Below are 10770 nucleotides of genomic sequence, written 5' to 3'. Positions count from 1 at the left end.
GATTTTGCTGTGGGTGTTTGTGCAGTGAAAGTGTGTGAGTGAGAGCTGAGTCTCAGCCCTGTCTTGTGCTGCACATGTCCCCAGCCCAGCTCCCTCCTTCCCCAGATCCCCTGAGACCCAGTAACTTCCAGCAGAGATGCTGGGGAGGGGCTGGTGGTGCCGAGTTCCAGCTGGGCTGGGCTCTGTTGGAGTCAGCCCTGGCACTCGCCCACTTCAGTTAGCATGGAGGAAATATCAGATCAGGGTCTCTGGGTCCTTATCACCTGAGCCCTTCTCCTCCAACAGGTGTCTCTTCTTTACCCAGCTTCTCCATCTTGTCTCCTTCCCTCACCGTTCCACAAGCCCAGACCCTCAGCTTTCTGACATGGACTCTCACTCATCTAGTGGAGAGGGCTTGAGGCTTTACTCATCGTTGTCAGCTCTGCTAAAGCTGGTTGCTTCCAGAAGCAAACCATCACAGCCAGGAGGTGGGTCTGACAACGCTGAGAGCAACATGTATTTCAAGGAGCACAGCTGGTGAGGCTGCTTCTCAGGCAGGCACTTTCCCTGGATGTTCACTCAGGCATGTCCCGGGCATAAATTTTGTCTTACCTTTTCTTTTATTGTCTCACATGCTGTTGTGGTTTGAGCCTACTCAGCAGCTAAATGCCACACAGCCGCTCACCCACCCTCCCCCCACTTGGGAATGGGGAGGGAATCGGAGGGGCAAAGGGAGACTCGTGGGTTGAGATAAAAACAGATTAATAACAGTAATAGAATAATATGGTGACATGATGAATGGGTAACGTACAATACAGCTGCTCACCACCCACCGACCAACACCCACCTGCTCCCAGCCAGCAATCCCAAACACAAAGACACCACAGCAACACTCCCAGAAGCAGCAGCCTCTCCCAGCCCTCTCCTGCCTTTATATGGTGAGCATAATGTCACATGACATGGAATATCAGCCAATCCGGGCCCAGCCCTCCAGCTGTGCTCCCCCCGCCCCCGCGCACAGGTGAGGGCACTGGGACCTGGGGAGCCCCTGGGGTCTCTGTGCTGCAGCACTCCTCCAGCTACTAAAACAAACAGGAACTCTAGTCCAGCCCGAACCAGGACATGGGAAAAGGAGGAGGAAGAAGAGCAGGAGCAAGAGGATGAACAGGAGGAAGAACAGAAGGATGATGATGACAGAACCAGAGGAGGAGGAGGAAGAGGAAGAACAAAGAGGACAAGGCTGAGGAGGAAAAGTCTCTACATTCTCTCTAGAATGTCAGCACATCAAAATTCTGGGATGAAGCATCTGCTCTATTGGTTTGCCTAAGGGGATTCCCTAGATCCAAGCCCACCGGTGAAGCCATTCCACCAGTCATTGCATGCTGTGTCTGTTCCCGAGAGGGGTGGTGGGCAAGACAGCTCCAGATGACACAGGTTGTCAGGACACACTCCTGAAACAGAAGACCAGTGCAAGAGGATCCCCATCACCTGGTCACATTGGGATAATTCTAGCTCCAGGAAATGATTATTGAAAATGAAACACTCAGAACAGCATCCGCCATCAGAACGCTTTCAGTGGTAGTTTTAGCTGCTGCAGAGCTGCAGGTTGATGACCTTCCCGTCATTCTCACAGGACCCCAAAAGAAATAATACCTGGCAAACAGTAACTCTGCCCATAGCGCATACCTCGCTACCTTTTAAAGGTCGAGGAGTTCAACCTACAGCTCTGGAGGTATAAACCAGCCTATACTTACACCCTGTGTCTACCTACACAGTGATCTCTCCAGAAAGCCAAATCATGATTACCTTTGAAAGAGGATGGAATTGGGCAGGGGGGAAAGGGGAAGAAAGAAACAAACTCCTGCAGAGCAAGGGAAAGTGTAGGCACACCATGAAAAAAGAAAGGAGCGGAGTTATCCCGAAGGCCAGCTCAGCCCAACTCACTTTCACTGGCGAAAAGCTGCGCGGCTTGGAGGAAAAATATCTGACTTTGGATGCTGGGATGCTCACAAATGTCTGAGTTCAGATCTGAATCAGCAGAAAAACCTTGACACGGCTCCTTTTCGCTGTCCTCATACCTGCGTGCATGCTGTGCCTTCCTCATTTCCCTCAAGTCCTCCCAGACTAACAGGGAAGGAGCTTCTGTCCAGTCCCTGTGCCAGGAGGTGAAACAGTTTCAACCACTAAGGGGGCAGCAAATAACCGCCCCTGCAGAATCCAAGGGGCAGCTGCACCTCGGCCTCGGATGTGCCCGGAGCTGCCCTGAGCCCCAGGAGCCCCTGGCACCCCGGCGTTTCCTTGGCCCCGAAGCCCGGAGGGGCCGGCCAGCGCTGGGGAGCCCCAGGGACGGACGCCAAGGACAGTGGTCAGCCCCCGTGGGGAGAGTGACGGGGCTCCGTCCTTCCTTCTGGCCCCGGGAGGAGGCCTGATTGGGTTTTAATTCCAAATATTAAACGCGTCATGTTTTTTCACATTTGAAGTGAAAGCAAAGGGCTAAAATCAGCTTCCCCTGGGGTGACCTGACAGATAAACCCTGCAGACACAACAAGCCCTTACGGACAGCAAAATAAATGCCAAATCCCAGGGAAAAGGACAAGCACAGTCACACACCAGCACGTCTGCACAGCCCCAACTGGGACAACCAACCTGTTGGGGTTCTTTGAAATCGCAGCGGTGTAAAAGTTCAGGTTTTTAGCCCAAAGCTTCCCCCTCCCCCAGCACTCCCGCCCCGCCACTGTGGGGTCCAGGGGGGAGCGGGGGGGCGAGTGGCCGTGACACAGTTTGGGGGCTGCTGGAGGGAAAAGCGGGGCCTGGGGAATTCTGCAGGAGTTCGAGGTCAGGGGTACTGAGATCCACACGGACACGGCTGCAACAAAAACAGTCAGAAGTCTCTTCAGGGAGGGAGAATGTGCCGTAAATAAACTGAGATGACTGACACACGAAATACTTGATAGAGGATGTGGAAACCAAAATTCTCAAATATCTGCAGGAAGAAAATTCAGTTAGCCATACAGAACAAAGCGAGTGTTTTAAAAGGAGTAATTCGCACTTTTCTGGGTTAGCCAAATCTCTGCATACAAACATCACTTCTTCAGAAATACATTACTAAATAGTCGGTTCTTCTCCCAGACAAACAGTTTACATTTACATCCCTGACAGGCAAAGAACAACCTTCAGCATCGGAAAGAACATGGATTAGGTTGAAAAGTCTCTCTCCAACCTTGCTGCCAGGATCATGGGTTTCATATTTAAAGCACCTAAACCACTGCTTTTGAGAAAGTGCCCAACTGGGCTGCTGAAAACAACCTAAACCAATGGCCTGGAAAATTCACATCTATGAAAGTTGATTTCTTCTTTGTTTTAATCCATTTCCTCTCAAAGCCATTTAAACAAACTTTGCAATCCTAATGTATTGATGAAGATGTCGCAGCAGTATTACAAAAATCTTCTCATGGTTTAGCACCTGTCATTAGCTAAGCACCAGTTTTTAAAATCCACTTGGAAGACTACAGCTTCACACGGTACCATGTTTCTAACTAACCTGTAACAGACTTCATAATTCTTGTGACCTAGAAGCCAAAACCCTTCAATAAGCTTCACAAGACCCCAAGGGATGGCAAAGGTAGTTGGGAAGGAGTTGACTGAAGTTTGTTTTGTTCAGAAAGGAATGTGTGATATTTAGCAGCAAGCATGTTGCCTGGTATCGAGTACCTAATTAAGGCTAATAAATGTGTAAGGCCAAAAATATATCACGTTACATTTAGAAAAACATAATGAATTAAGAATATAAAAGGGTGAGAAGCAGAAAATACTAATGTATTTAGTCTTGCCATTTGGAGCTCTTATAACCTGAAGACAGTCAGGTCCTAACCACAAAATTGCATTCTGCATAAACAGCCAGAGAGAAATACTCTTTGATTTCTGTGGAGGCATTCAGAAAGGTTCACTTTAGATATTTAAATACTTCAGTTATAAACTCAGGCTCCCTCTTTAGTCAGTGGAGCTACCAGTCAGACATTCAAAACATTTGAACATCCAATGCTTCATTAGTAAAGCCAACAAAATCTACAGTTGGTTATCTTCCTCATTTCCAGAGTATATAAAATAAAGCAAACTATGGTGTTTTTGCAATACAACTTAGCGCTAAATGATTAAAACTGGATGAAAACCAGTTTTATCTTTACCATTTCTTAGTAAATGTGTTTTCTCCTATCAGAAAAGACTTTGCCACAAAACATTAAAAAAACAGACAAATCATAAAAAATACGCGGTACTAATAAAAAAAAAAATCCAATGCTTCTGTCTACAACCTAATTCTAAACTAAATGTTTTCACTCACATTGTGTTCGAAGCATAAATTAAAAAATGTTATTAAACACGCAGGTGCCAAACATTTAAGAACGTCTGTGTGCACAAAATGAAGGTGTAATAGAAATAACCAGGAAGGATGCAATTGCATGGCTGTAGCTTTCTTCAGTGCTTTCTAGCAAACAGAGATCCAGCACGGCCTGAAATGAAAAAATAACAGTTTTTTAATCTCCTTTTATAAATCATAAAATCTGGCGGGGTTTGGGGGCTGGTGTTGTTGCTACTATTTTCAGTGAACAACAAACACTCCCATATAAACCAGCAGGCGGGTATTTCCCAGTTCCTCCTTCATCTCTCCTCCACAACTCCTCTCCTCGGTCTCTGAACTGGGAAACCATTCCATCAATCATCAAGCAGCCAGAATCCCATTTTCCTCTGGAACAAAAGGGAGCAGGGATTTGGACACAGTAAAACACTGATTCCAGACTCTCTGCGTAACAGATTTCCTCCAGTCAAAACAAAAAAAAAAAAACAACTCCCATGACTCAAAGAAAGTACCAACCATACAAAGACACGGTCATGACTTGACACGCAACTGAAACGTTTCTGAGCCAGATGAAAGATGTTCATTAGTTCATACTTAATTATTAAAAGAGTTCAAAAAAGAAACCCTAAAAGCTCTCCTGTTACGGGAAAAGTCGCAATGACCTTTTAGTTTTCAGGTTTCCTTTTTTGTTGTGTTACTTGTAATAGAAAGGAAGTGTAAACAGAGATTTTTAAGTGCCAAAAATAACTACTCTCCTACTGTCTAACAGAGGAAACGTAACAGTAGCCAAATACCGGGACTAGTCTTTATCACGAATCTAGAGCCTCAAACTGGAGTGTTCCAATACACAGCTGAGAGACAACGTAATGGACATTTCAGATTTTGTTCTCAGCATCTCACTTCTGTTACTGAAAAAAAGTTCTTTTCAGAGAGCTCAGCATGCAGGTAAGTTGTATCATCTTAAGCAGCATCTCTGTTTCTATACATGTGCCATTACAATCACAGATGGCTGAACCTTTAAAAAGTACTTTCTTCAAAAGTCCATCAGTCTTCTGCTGACTGCGACGCTGCCCTTTAATTTCCCAGTGACAAAAAGCAGAAGCAGCACACTAGAGGCTGTGTGCTGCTGAGGAACACAGGCGCCTGGAGGTCAGTTCCTTGAGGAGTAAGCTAAGTAAGATGAACTTGAAAGTCAGCACCTCCTACACTGCAGCTTCCACCTGAACTCCTCTTGTAGCATCTTGTTCACAGGGTCAGAGCCTAAGCTTCTTTAGGCCTTTATTTCATTTTCAGTACCATTTCCAGAGAAAAACCCATGATCACCTAACCCAAGCTATATCCCCTGTATGCTGGGAAGCCAGTCCAGGCAAGAGAGTTGACATTCGGGAGTGACTTTTAGCCAGCAGCCAGCAGAGTGTTCACTGTGCCAACGGTGTGTAACTGTCTTATTAAATTGCACAAATGCACTTGTGAGGAGGAGATTTAGACCAACGCAGTTATGACCATCCATTATTAGACAATGAAAGAGATTAAAAAAAAACATCACATGCTTTCTTCTACGTCCAAAATAATTGTTCTGTGAACTCCGTGCTTTGCTGAACTGGAGATCACTGGTCCTGTCCTAAGCACATGATCTTTTTCAGTAGTAACAAATTATACAGATTAGCCAAGGAATGACGTACCCCACAAAAAAATGAGGACACCAACAAAGAATACCCAGCAGAGGTATATATAAATTTGCAGCACAGGGAAGTAACCTCTGTGCTCAAGAGAACACAGGCACCGCTGCGTTCAAGAGTACTCCTGGCAAATGCATTCAGTGTAGCAAACACAACTGTCGCTGTAAAAGCCATTCCCTTCCACTTCTGAATTTGCCTTGGAAGTGTTCTAGCATTTTCCTGTAAGGCTGAACTTGGTAAACGCGCAAGTTTCTGTTGAAGACCCGTACAGCAGCTCTGAATCAGAGGATAATTGTAGAAAGGTCTACACAAATGCATATGGTCATCTACAGGCAAGAAAGCAAATGCAAATTAAAGAGGTAACATCCTATTTTTAAACTAAAATCTTTGACTAGAAGGACAGAAGATTGTACAAGCGAAGCATCAAGCAGAGGCAAGACTCCAACTCTGACAGAAGCCAGTCCTGTTTCTGCCTTTGCTAAAAGAGATGTAAGACACAAGAGTCTCAAGTGCCAGTTCAAGTTGATGGAGCGTTCAGAACATTTGGTGTAAACGGAAGCTCACTACCAAAAAAAAAATATCTCAAAGGAATGGGTTTTTAAACATGTCACGTGAGCATTTATAAGACAATTAAGGCCGAAAAGAGAATTTATAATCCAGCCAAATCAAGAAGTATTTCCAAGGTGTATTTTTTCCTCAAGCAATAAATAAAAAGTTCCAAACACGCAGGTAATATTTTTACTGGAAAAAGTACTTGTCGTTTAATAGCGATATGTTTAAAATCCCACCTATTTCAAGCTGTGGACACAAGCAACTCCTTGAAGTCTGAGGCATACTTCTCTTTCTAAAAAACATCCAGAAAAGAAACTGCTTGCAATATTCCACACTGTCTATTTGAAAACCCAGTAGAGTCTCCGCTTCACCAACAGAACTTCAGCACACGCTGTCACCGAGCCAACACAACTTGTTCTGGGTGAAACATGTACAAAACCAGGGCTGAGCAGGTGTTCGTAGGAATCACTTACTGGAGAATCTCCCGGTGACAAATGCATTCCAGTTTAGGCTCACCTAAACCCTCTGGAAGGAGACTGGGCCGACAGAACCAGATCACCACTTGTGCAGACAAAGAAATGAGGCCAGTTACCCCCTGCTGAGTTGTCACATCTCTGAAACCTGAAAAAAGGCACAAGATGATTTTTCTTATGCAATTCCTTTCATTTTGACAAAACTCCCTTCAACACCCTAATTAGAAATTATAAAAATAAGAGGGTAGAAATCTGTCCTCCCATTTCTCACTACATCACTTTCTTCTTTGACGACAAAATCTACCATCAGCACCAAAAGAAAAAGCAGCCCTACAAAGAACCAGATTCACTAAAGGTTAAAATAAAAATAAAACAGAAAAGCCTGAACTATTAAATATACTCATGAATAAGACATTTCTTTTTCACATAGCAGAGATTTTTACTATAGCAAAGGCATATTGTTTTTTTCCCTCAACATGCCACGGACAATTGATAAAGTAAAAGGCTATAGAAACTCAAGTAACTTAATTTACAAGTTACTCCTTTACGCTTCCTTTCTGTTTTTAATCAATTTTCAATATAATATTTGCAGGCAATTATAAATTGCTGGCCAAGAATGAAAAAGAATACTCTGCAGCATGACCACATTCAGGTGCTGTCATTTCAACCCAGCTGCTCACAGAGCTTCTTGCTGAATGGAGCCTCCCCGACCCACTCGCAGGAACTCCACAACACTTTCCCTCAACTCAGGGCACATTAAGTGTCAGCCCCAAGCTCCCAGATTCAAGCCCCTTCTCCCAGCTACAGCTGCCTGTCCTCCACTCCTCAAAAGCAACAAAAGCTCCTGTTCCAACAACTCCAACCCAAGCAGAATTCCTAATCTTAATAAAACACACCAAAGATTTAGCAGTACTCTTGGCAAACCTCTTTCAGCAAGCTCTTGTGCTTCTCTTGGAAAACAGTTTCAGACTGTGCTAAGGGTGCTCAAAAGCAACTGGCAGCGCTGCAGAGACAGAAGTGTCTGTGGGTCAGCGCAGGGGCAAGAGCCATCAAACAGCAGAACACCTTTTCAAGAGTAAATATTAAATCATCAGCCCACAGAGCAATCTCGGAGTCTCAAACTACACTCTTCAAGAACCACCTGCAATATCACATACCAGCAGGTTACTGAATAAGCTCAATTAGCAAGAATGATTTCAGGTGAGCAGAATGACTCCTGCAGGGGAGAATTCAGTCTCCACAGCTGGCAGAGCCACTCAGCAGGTATTCTTTATTCGACGCGTCGGGGATCATTCCTGCTAATATGCGTGCCGCCGTAGTGGAGTTGATGATATTTCCACACAATTCACTTACACATGCATGGAATTCCCAAGAACTAATTCCAATATTCATTACTTTTTCAATAAATCATTATAATCCGTTGCCGCCCACTTCCACGTGCGCACTACAGTCTCTGGGTGGTCTTCTAGGCCCCGCGGTGGTCGTTTACTTCATCATTCTCATCTTCTTAGTCCTACCCAAAGGTGCACATCAAGTAGGTGTCACCATACCAGTGAGTAAAATTCCTCTTAAGAGGATTCAGCCATGTGCAAAAAACTCCTATTAGAATTAGCTTGGAATAAAAAAATATTCAGTCAAGCCTACCAACCAAATGACTGTTTATAAATTTGTCTATATAGGAGTAATGTGTTTTTGGCTGGGTAGGGGAGAGACTAAAGCCTGGGGGAAGAATCCTGAAAATGTTCGTGCTTTCAATGTCTGAAATAATGTTCAGTTCAGAATAGGACTAAGTTTGCTTAATCACTTTCAACCTTTAAGACCGAACATTAGATTCAACACAACCAATATATCTATTCCTAATGGCACTCTAATGATAAAACGCCTCAGCTTGGCACACGACTGCTTTTTTTAACAGTTACGTAGCCATCAGTGTCTACTACACCTACAATTCTACTCCACACGTAGCAAAACCTCAGCCCGGCGGGATCAGGCAGAGCCCCACACCACCGGCGTGTGCTGAGCAGAAGTGTTCCAGCAGCAGCAGTTTGTTTCTCCCGGCCGTGTAACTTTAACAGCCTTTCCGTGGGGATGCTGGCAATCACTGACTGCCCTTCTCCCTCAGCTGGCTCACAACATTTGCAAATGCGTTTCAGTTTTAGCAGATAATAAAACCTGAAATCACCATCATTCCCATCCTCTTTTGGTACTCTCCTCAAACACTAACCCCCTAACGCAGAAATTCCTTGCATAATAAAACTCTTTCTGTGAGAACACAGCCACTTCACTTTGGAGCACCCGGGCTCCTGCACCCAATGAATGTTCAAAACCCAGCAGGAGGGATTTCTGAGTGGTTACTCTGCAAAATGCAGACATTAAAAATAAATTCTGGGTGTGGAGGTGTCACCATCCCAGCCCTCTCCCCACCCCACACACTTCCACCCCCGGCTTCTTTGCTGGTTTTCACGTGAATCTGGCAACCTCTCCCGTTGTGGGGGTGGACACGGGGGCACCTCTCCTGGTTTGGGGGAGATGAACATGGTAGCTCCTCTCCCGTTTTGGGGGGGGGATGAACACAGCACCTCCTCTCCCCTTTTTGGAGGGGGGGGGGGCGGAGATGAACACAGCACCTCCTCTCCCGTTTTTGGGGGGGATGAACACAGCACCTCCTCTCCCTTTTGGGGGTGGGATGAACACGGCACCTCCTCTCCCGTTTTGGGGGGGGGGGGGGGGGGGGGCGGGGCAGGGATGAATACGGGAGCACCTCTCCGAATCAGGAGGGGGATGAACACGGCACCTCCTCTCCCGATTTGGGGGGGAGGGGATGAACACAGCACCTCCTCTCCCATTTGGGGGGGGATGAACACAGTAGCCCCTGTCACGTTTTGGGGGGGGAATGAACACAGCACCTCCTCTCCCGTTTGGGGGGGGGGGGGATGAACACAACACCTCCTTTCCCGTTTGGGGGGGATGAACACGGCACCTCCTCTCCCGTTTTAGGGGGGGGGGGGATGAACACAACACCTCCTTTCCCGTTTGGGGGGGGAATGAACACAGCACCTCCTCTCCCGTTTTAGGGGGGGGGGGGATGAACACAACACCTCCTTTCCCGTTTGGGGGGGGGATGAACACGGCACCTCCCCTCCCGTTTTGGGGGGAGGGGGGATGAACACGGCACCTCCCCTCCCGTTTTTTTGGGGGAGGGGGGGGATGAACACAGCACCTCCTTTCCCGTTTGGGGGGGGATGAACACGGCACCTCCCCTCCCGTTTGGGGGGGGGGGGGGGGGGGATGAACACGGCACCTCCCCTCCCGTTTTAGGAGGGAGATGCACACGGCACCCCCACTCCCGTTCCGGGGGGCAGCACCCCGCCGCCGGGCCGTTCCGCCAGCGCTGCCCACCCAGCCCCGGGCCATCCCTCCCGAGGCCGGGGCAGCGCCCGGGCCCAGCCGGCCGGACCGGCTCCGGAGCAGCCGCAGAGGCCGCGCCGCACACTCCGTGCGCCCCAGCGCCCCGCCCGCCGCGGCGGCGGCTCCAGGCTCCGGGCCCGGCCCCGCTCGCCGCCGCCTCCCCTGCGGAGCCCCGGGGGTCTCCCCCCGCGCCGCCGGGCTGCCGGCCCGCCTTCTGCCCCGGCCACGCCGAGCGGCGCGGAGGCGGCGGGCAGAGGCGAAGCCCCTCCGGCAGCCGCCGCCGCCTCGTCCCTCGCGCGCTCCCAGACCTTCCCCTCGGGCCTCC

The sequence above is a fragment of the Tyto alba genome, unplaced genomic scaffold (genome assembly GCF_018691265.1).
Source record: "Tyto alba isolate M040663 unplaced genomic scaffold, T.alba_DEE_v4.0 Super-Scaffold_15, whole genome shotgun sequence".
Lineage (NCBI taxonomy): Eukaryota > Metazoa > Chordata > Aves > Strigiformes > Tytonidae > Tyto > Tyto alba.
This window is presented reverse-complemented; position numbering follows the sequence as displayed.